General features: G+C 43.6%; 1 non-coding gene across 1 annotated transcript; it reads right to left on the reverse strand.

Moving 5' to 3' along the window:
* Positions 1–6,424: 6,424 nt before the first annotated feature.
* trnas-aga (transfer RNA serine (anticodon AGA)) lies at positions 6,425–6,506 on the reverse strand. The gene has a single exon. It is a non-coding gene; the product is annotated as a tRNA-Ser (tRNA).
* Positions 6,507–9,773: the final 3,267 nt, after the last annotated feature.

Consider the following 9,773-nt stretch of genomic DNA (forward strand, 5'->3'; position numbering starts at 1 on the left):
GTCAATCATGGATGAGTTCTCATGGTTGTATTGTCAGTACATGGTCGGTCTCAATACATAGAGTCATAGAGTCATCGAGTCATAGAGATGTACAGCTCTGTGCTATTTTTGGGCTAGGAGAACCAACATTTCAGCCAAATGCTCTGACCATTTGAGACACAGCAACTGGCAGCAAAATTGTGCGTCTACACATCCAAATGCACAGTGCTCGAGAGGATGTGGACAGCAGTAGTTCTCATTATTTTAAGAATCAGTTGCTCATGTACCCGTGTTTACCGCAGAGAGGGTGGGAGAGCCGAGGAGGTACAAACACACTCATAAAACAATATCAGGACCTGTGAAGTTCTGTCATAAAAAGCTGCCTGCATTTGTTCTATTGCAAAGTTGGGTTTCAAACCCACGACGCAATAGAGACTGGACCCTAAACCCAGCACATGAAACCTCTCTGGATTCGTGATGCTGGAAAAGCATAGCAGTTCAGGCAGCATCCGAGAAGCAGTAAAATCGACATTTTAGGCAAAAGTCCTTCATCAGGAATACAGGGTTTCACCGGAAAAGTCGATTTGACTGCTCCTCGGATGCTGCCTGAACTGCTGCGCTCTTCAGCACCACTAATCCAGAATCTGGTCTCCAGCATCTGCATTCATTGTTTTTACCTACATTAAACCACTCGGCGACGCTCCCTGACGATAACTAAGCGCCAAACCTATCAAGACTAATGTTTCAGCATCGCGTCACTTCAGGCAATTTCCCCTGGCACTTTCTATGAATACCTTCGCATAATTAAAAAAAAAATTACAACGATTTGAAAGGTTTACACGGTGTGGACATCAGTGAGAAGCTTAATATTCTTCGACAGTTTTCCCCGGAGCTTCAGGCCTGAGGGATGTCCTTGGAAATGTTTATAAAATCATGAGGTAGACGAGCAGAGAACATAGTCAATCTACACTTTTTCAGAGGTCACGTGAGTTTAAAGCGAGATAGCATAGGTTTAATGTGAGAGCAGTACAATTTGTAAGGGATGTGAGCGACACTTGTTTTTAATGCAGACTTTCTTGTGCGTGTGGAATAAATTGCCACATTTAGTGGCAGAGTTTGGTGCACTCACAACACTTCAAAGGCATCTAATGGGTATGCAGACAGGAAGTGTTCGGAGAGATAAGGGACAAATATTGGCAAATATGTTTAGATTAGTTACGGTCATCTGTTCAGCAGGTGCAAGTTGGATAGGAAGGTTTGCTTCTGTGCTCGGCAATTCTGTGACACTCCAGTACCTGACAACAGTTTCAATAGACCACTTGCAAAAACGCATGCTGTTTGTTACTAAGTCAGCGTGTTTGAATTTTATTTTTTCTTGAAGCGTAATGTTTTGAAATGACACAGAGAGAAACGTTTTCCAGACATTTACAGACAATGACCATTCTCCTTGATACATTCCCAAGTTCTCCATCAAATAATTTCGTTGACTAAAAAAAAACTCCCAAATGGTGTTATCCCCTCAACTCTCCAGAGAATCCAAAAACTGACAGCTCTTAACGTGGACCAGGTGCAAACCTCGAAAGGCAGAGTCATTATCAGACACACAAACTCATTACTTCTGTCTGTGAGGAAGTGCGAGACGTGTACATCAAGAACTGCCCACACAAATAGTACCCAAACAATTCCAAACGGAGCTTCCCGACATTCTGGAGATTTAGTGCATTGCCAAGTAACAGAAAGTGCTCAAGTAACATAAAACATAACAGAAAAATGTACCATGCAAAGTGAATATTACCAATTATATTCTCGATTAAATTAGGTCAACAAAGCGCTGGTGCCTCCATCTGATCGAACGAGCTAATCTCCAGCCTCCCTCACCAGAACAGTAATGAAGGAAATGAGAGAAATATAACAAAGTTTCACGTTGCGATTGCCCACCTTTTAGCCACAACAATAAAAAACGAGGGAGCAGATTCAGTGCAGGATCTGGCTTCACAACAGCGGTGAACTAACGACGTCCACTCACTTTCAGGGAAAACTGTGAACAACTCACCTTGTCCAGAATATGAATACACAGCGCGGGCTGTTAAGTTCCCATATTCTACTGCTGCCCCGATATTCATACGAAAATGTGCATTTCAAAGAGAGCGTTTGTCGCTGTGGAATGACAGTGGCAGCTGTTTCCCCTCGCTCTTACTGCCGCGCTTGGTAATGTAGGGGCTGGTATTCTCATTTCACACGCGGTAGTTGAGTGTGCAATTCTCTGTTGTGGAAAAGCGGAGTGTTTTGGAGCAGAAAGATGTGAAGTTCGGATGCTTCTGGAGTTCTTGTTGAAAGGTTCGGTGACGCGAGGAAGATGGTTTGCAGACTTTTCCTCGCCTGTCTGCGTGACATTCTCAGCGCTGCAGAGGTTCCTGTGAAGCGGTGCACTCATGTTTTGGTACGAATTCATTTGGTTTCATTCCCGCTGCTTCCGTTTGTTGGGATTGCAGATTGGATGGAATCCGTGGATGAGTGCCCTGCTTCCAGGAATTGTCTGGCTTTCTTCTGCTTGCCCTGTCCTATTATTGTTGTGCTATTCGAGTCGAATGTGTCGCCCTTGCCATTTGTACGTATTGCTGCTAGGGACTGCTGGACTGACGTCCACACAAATTCTTTGCCAAGAACCAATATCCACACACCTTCATTCGCAGATGCATGGCACACAAAGTTCGCAACGAGGATATGCTTTGAGGTAATTTTTAAATCATGCTTCCCTGTATTAAAAACAAATTCTGGAAAACGATATCCAGAGTCCTCCGAACACTCGGACTTATGACTGCACAGAAACCGAGAGCCTCACTCAGACAACAACTCACGAGAAAACAAGGCCCAATACGCATCATGTGCAAGTCAAACGTGGTTAACGAGATTCCACGCAGGGACTGCACGAAACACGACATAGGAGAAAGAGGCTGACAATTAGAGAGCTGCATTCATAATTTCATCTGGACTGTAAACGCCTCGGACAGCTGTTCCTTGCAGTTATGCACAGAATATTGAATGTCTCTCATTCCAGGGCTTGGAACTCGGGTGATATGACCGTCTGCAACACTGGTTACTTCCTTGTGTGAGGTAACTCCTGATGGAACACATGGAACACTCTATTGCTCATTGAGAAATATATCCAACATAGGAGCTCATAGCAGCATTTCTGTTGTCTTTCTGATGCTGTCCCTGACATGCCCTGTGGCACAGCACTTATTCTATGTTTCCTGAAGATTCTGCACATGCTTCCATGATCGTATTATGGGCAGTAATCTGCATTTTCGCTTCAATAACGGGTGTGTGAAGCGGAGGTCCACCATTCTCGATGCTATTTTTTCTCTTCTTATGCGCAACTGCAATACAGTAAAGGATCGATTAATATTGTAAGATGATATACAGAGGCCTGTGAAATATCGAAGTTTTAATGACATTTATGCAATGGTTAGAGATTACCTTGATTCAGGAAATAAGGATGTAAAGTCTGTTTGGCTGGAGTTGAGGAACAGTGAGGAATGAACTCACAAGCATGTGTAGTTTACAAGCCCACTCGCAGTAACCACAAAGCGAAATAAATCGTACGAGGAAAAAATATTGCGTGTGAGTGACAAAAATGGCAATAGTCATGCGTGATCTTAACTTCCCATCTAAAACTCTCGGTTCCATTGTAAAAACGTTTGGAGAACCATCATCAAAAAAACCCACATGTCCCATAAAACATCACGAGGGCTATCTGGGTAATTGATTACTCTACTGGTGACTTAATTTTCTATTTTCTTGGAAACCATCTCTTTAATTGTGAGCATCAGAAAAGGTTTTCTTTTGCCAGCAAGAAATAAATACGTGATTAACCTTTGTTCGTTTCATATATAAGAACACTGTGACTCCTCTGCACTGCACATCTTTTGTCGATTTTAATAGTAGCATGTCTTTTGATTCTTCCCCACAAAATATATGACCTCGCATTCCCTACATGAAACTGCATCTGCCAAGAATACTCCAATTGTTGGAGGGAATCCTGAAGAACAGAATGTACATGTATTTGGAAAGGCAAGGACTGAATCGGGATAGTTAACATGGCTTTGTGCGTGCGAAATCATGTCTCACAAACTTGATTGAATTTGTTTAAGAAGTAACAAAGAAGATTGATGAGGGCAGAGCAGTAAATGTGATCTATATGGACTTCAGTAAGGCGTTCAACAATGTTCCCCATGGGAGACGGATTGGCAAGGTTAGGTCTCATGTAACAGCAGTGGACCAAACACCGACCCTTGTGGTACGTCGCCAGTACCTGGACACCAAGAAGAACATGTTCCATCAACTATAACACTGTTTTCTATTGGCAAGCCAATTACTGATCAAAGCTGCCATCTCTCCCACAATCCATTCCACTGCATTTTTTATAATAGCCTATTGTGGGGAGCTTTATCGTACAACTTTCTGAAACCCATATACACCACGTCAACCGGTTTCCTGTCATCTCCCTGTTTGGTGACTTTGTCAAAAAAGGCAATACGATTCGTTGGAAAGGCCTACGCATCACAAAACCGTGCTGACTGTCCCTGATCAGATTATTCTTTTCTAGATGGTCATAAAGCCTATCTATAATAACCTTTTCCAACACGTTACTGACAACTGCAGTGAGACTCACAGGTCTGTAATTACCAGGGTTGTCTCTACGACACTTTTTGAACACGGGAACAACATATGCTATGCTCCATTTCACAGGCACTATTCCTGTAGACAACGGTGATTTGACGATCGATGCCAAAGGCTCATCAATTTCTTTCCTTGCTTCCCAGAGGATACTGGGACAGATCCCATACGCCCCAGGTGACTTGTCTGTTATCACACTCTACAGCATGTCTTTAATATAATGCTTGTGAAACTCAATATCGACTACTCTAGACGCAAGTACCTCAGTATATTACTCGCCAAAATTTTCATTTTCTATAGCGAACACTGTCGAAAAATATTTATTTAGCGCTTTCCCTATCTCCTCTGACTCCACACACAACTTCCCACTGTTATCCTTGATTGTCCCAAATTTAACTCTCGTCATTCTTTTATTCCAGACATACCGATGGAAAGCCTTAGGGTTAACCCTGATACTATCTGCCAACAACTTCTCATGTCTCCCCCGGCTCTTCTCACCTCTCTTTTTAGATCTTTCCTGATGTCGTTGGAACCCTCGAGCGCTCTAACTGAGTTTTCACATTTTGTCCTAACATAAGACTTCTTGTTCTTCTTCACCAGGGATTCCACTTCCTTAGTAAATCACGGCTCACGCGTTCTATATCTTCCTCCGTGCCTGACAGGTACATACTTACCTAGGACACACAGGAGCTTTTCCTTGAATAAGCTCCACATTTTAATGTGCTCACCACCTGCAGTTTCCTACCCCATTCTACGCTTCCTAAATCTTACCTCATTGCATCGCAATTTACCTTCAACCAGCTAAACTCTTGCTCCGTGGAGTACACCTATCCCTTTCAATCACGAAAGTAAACCTGAGAGAATTGTGATCGCTGTCTCGAAAGTGCTCACCTGCTTCTGAATCTAAAACATGGCCAGGCTTATTACCCAGTACTAAATCGAAAGTGGCTTCGTCCCTTGAAGGCATGTCTACATACTGTGTCAGGAAGCCCTCCTGACACAGTATTTGACGATTTGGATTTTGTCTTGAGTGTTCCAGAGTTTTTCGTTGTCCCAGAGTCCAGATGAAGTTTGCATTCCTCACGTACGTGAGCGAGAATTCTTTCAATGTCTCAGATCAGTTCCTGTCCCGAGAACATCAGAGTCAATGTCCCGTCCTCCACTCGTTCCGACATTTCACACTTCTTCATCCTCCTCTGATTCCATTTCCCAAAGAGTTTCTCAAGATTTCCAAAGCTGGAGCCTAAATTATATGGTTTGCTTCTTAAACATTTTTCCAACTGCCAACTGACAATATTTTCACAGTATCTCTTCACAATCGTCTGGCTTGCACCATGTCCAGTGATGAGAAGTCCCGTTTGGTGGAGAGATTCCCGAGGCTGGTGAATTTCACTTTGGAACAAAGATGGTTAAGTGGCAATTTCCTGCGGTTGTTTGTAATGATGGGAGAGGGAGCGGTGGGGAATGAGCACTTTGACGATCAGGAGGAAGGGTTGCCACTGACCCGAGTCAGAGAACAGTGGACAGGGATTAAAGGAATCTAATGAAAAGCAGCACTTCTGCTCAGGACGTTCAATAACAGCTGCAGAAACCCGATGTGCCGAGCAGTGTATCTGGAAAGAGAAACAGAGATAATGTTTTAAATATGGAACATTTCTGATGAAGAACTCGAGTAACCCAAGACTAATCAAATTATCGGCCTGGTTTGCAAAATAGGTTTTCTGAACTTTGAGCGAAAGTTGTTCTAGCAGGAAAGCATCCTTAACGTAGTCAGCAGGATTCGAACCTACGTGGGAAAACCCCAATGGATTTCTAATCCATCGCCTTAACCACTCGGCCATGACTACAGAGAGCGCGGCCGGCTTGAGCATTGACCAAATCAGCCGTGATCTCATTGAAAGCTCTCGCTGACTTGATGAGCTAAATGCTTCCATCTCCTTTCATACCTTTGCTGTCATTTGTAAGGTGCGAGATACCAATGTAAAAGAAGAAAAGCACAAAGGTAGGAAAAGATATTTGCAGCCAAACTGAGTCAAAATTATTTATTGAAAGGAAACGAATACTTGGCAATTTGCTAGATCGCTTTGCGAACATGACCAGCAGAGGGAAGCAAGGGAGCGATTGATCTGAGAATTCGTGGAACTGAAGCAAACAAAGGTTAGTGACATATTCGTTTCATTTTCTGGCGAACGAAATGGTCTTTCCTGATGGTTACAATGAAAGAGATGGTTCCCAATAAAAGACAAAGATTAAGTCGCATCTAGATATATATCAATGTGACACGATTCATTTTCAGTCCCTAATTACCCCAGAGATGGAGGGGGTGAGTTACTTTTCTTCACTCTTCAACTCCTCAGCACGGAGGTACAGACATGAAACCGCTAGAGATGGAGTTCTTGAATTGGGAACCAGCGACACTGAAGGAACTAGGCAAAAGTGAGGACTGCAGATACTGGAAACCAGCTCTTAGATCTGAGTGATGCTGGAAAAGCACAGCAGGTCAGGCAGCATCCGAAGAGCAGGCAAGTCGACCTTTCTACTGCCAGTCTTGCTGCGTTCCACAAACAATTTTCGTTTTTGGCTCAGATTTCCTGAAACTGCAGCGATTTGTTTTATGTTCACCTTCATAATGTTTTGGACAAAACCAATGACCTGCCAGCATCGGAAAATCGGCAGAAGTACTGGTACACCGATATGTTTGCTGAACAATACAACCATTCCATGAACGGGAATACGATCGGGGCCACGGTGCTGAGAGTACCGAATCCTCACAAGTAAATAACAAGACAAGGCGATAGAGACTATAGTATTTGGTGTAAATAAAACACCCTTTCTGAACATTTCCGTTGCAGATTATTTTCAACTTGTCTTCGAAGATTTACAAAGTGGGAAAAGGCCATTCCGTCTGTGTGCATTGCGGCTAATCAGAGAGCCATTTATTCTAGTCGCAGTTTCCAACTTTGGCCCAAAGTCTCGTGTGTTCTAATGTTTCCAGGGCAAATGACAATGAGGTTATGCTATGTTCTTAAATGGCACAATAACGGGGCAGAAGTATGACACTTCCACAACGAATTGTAAGTCTTTTGAGGAACTCATGCTCATTTTCACCCACAGAGGGAGACACACAGTAAGATACCCCCAAACTGGCGGAGGTGTCCGTTGTGGAGAGCTGGAATTTGAAATGGACAATAGGAAGTTTTAAATGCGGAAGCACAGAGGCGACGTCCCGCCAGGACGACAAAGGGGAGCGTCAACGTAGACCACGGTTAAAAGCAAAACATTCCCCTCAAGCCAGGTAGGACTCGAACCTACAATCTTCTGATCCGAACTCAGACGCGTTATCCAATATGCCACTGACCCAGGAGGCAAACCCCGTGTTGGCAGAATGTCGATATGTAATGCCATGGACTTTCACGGAATCAGAATTAAAAAGGTGAACAAGCAGCGAAGATAATCACCAACACTGCTTCACTTCGAAGTTTCCAATTTGTGAAAAAGTGCCTTTCACTGGCAAAGGAGAAACATTTGTCCTCAGCTGTCTGCTTCAGGGTCGCCTCCTTCTCTGCTGGAAGTTTCCATCGTTTTATTCACGGTCACAACGCGATTTCATGATCCACTCCAGTGAAAAAGTGTCATGGTGTCGTCCAAGCAAGACACTGCAGATACTCAGCGAGAGACCTCCGGTCATTTCGAGGTCTGGATGTGGAATTAGACGAGATGCGTGACAACTTTTATTGGCGCCGCCACTTCACTGCAAATTAGCGGCTCAAAACGAGCCGTTGTTAGCATCAGCTTGATTTGTACCTTCCCGCAGTGCATTTGCTAAACAACATCAGATAGATCCCATCCGGCCCAGCTGACTTATCTATTTTCACACTCTGCAGTATTTCTAATATCTCTTCCTTGTGAACCCCAATCTCTTCTAGTCTAGACGCAAGTATCTTTGTACCTTCCTCGCCAACATTTTCATTTTCTATAGCGAACACTGTCGAAAAATATTTATTTAGTGCTTCCCCTATCTCCTCTTACTCCACACACAACTTCTCACTATTATCCTTGATTGTCTCAAATTTAACTCTCGTCATTCTTTTATTCCTGACAAACCTATGGAAAGCCTTAGGGTTAACCCTGAATCTATCTGCCAACAACTTCTCATGTCTCCCCCTGGCTCTTATCAGCTCTCTTTTTAGGTCTTTCCTGATGTCGTTGGAACCCTCGAGCGCTCTAACTGAGTTTTCACATTTTGTCCTAACATAAGACTTCTTGTTCTTCTTGACCAGGGATTCCACTTCCTTAGTAAACCACGGCTCACGCGTTCTATATCTTCCTCCGTGCCTGACAGGTACATACTTTTCCAGGACACACAGGAGCTTTTCCTTAAATAAGCTCCACATTTTAATGTGCTCACCCCCTGCAGTTTCCTACCCCATTTACGCTTCCTAAATCTTACCTCATTGCATCGTAATTTCCCTTCCACCAGCTGAACCTTTTGCTACGTGGAGTAGAACTATCCCTTTCAATCACGAAAGTAAACCTGAGAGAATTGTGATCGCTGTCTCCAAAGTGCTCACCTCCTTCCGAATCTAAAACCTAGCCAGGCTCGTTACCCAGTACTAAATCGAAAGTGGCTTCGTCCCTTGAAGGCATGTCTACATACTGTGTCAGGAAGCCCTCCTGCACACACTGGGCAAAAATTGACCCATCTATAGTACTCGTACTGTCGTGATCCCAGTCAATATTTGGATTTTGTCTTGAGCGTTCCAGAGTTTTTCATTGTCCCAGAGTCCAGATGAAGTTTGCATTCCTCACGTACGTGAGCGAGAATTCTTTCAATGTCTCAGATCAGTTCCTGTCCGAGAACATCAGAGTCAATGTCCCGTCCTCTACTCGGTCCGACAGTTCACACTTCTTCATCTTCCTCTGATTCCATTTCCCACAGAGTTTCTCAAGATTTTCAAAGCTGGAGCCTAAATTATATGGTTTGCTTCTTAAACATTTTTCCAACTGCCAACTGACAATATTTTCATAGTATCTCTTCACAATCGTCTGGCTTGCACCATGTCCATGGATGAGAAGTCCCGTTTGGTGGAGAGATTCCCGAGGCTGGTGAATTT

The sequence above is a fragment of the Chiloscyllium plagiosum genome, unplaced genomic scaffold (assembly GCF_037043375.1).
Source record: "Chiloscyllium plagiosum isolate Xiang-an unplaced genomic scaffold, Cpla_swu_hap1 HiC_scaffold_18, whole genome shotgun sequence".
NCBI lineage: Eukaryota > Metazoa > Chordata > Chondrichthyes > Orectolobiformes > Hemiscylliidae > Chiloscyllium > Chiloscyllium plagiosum.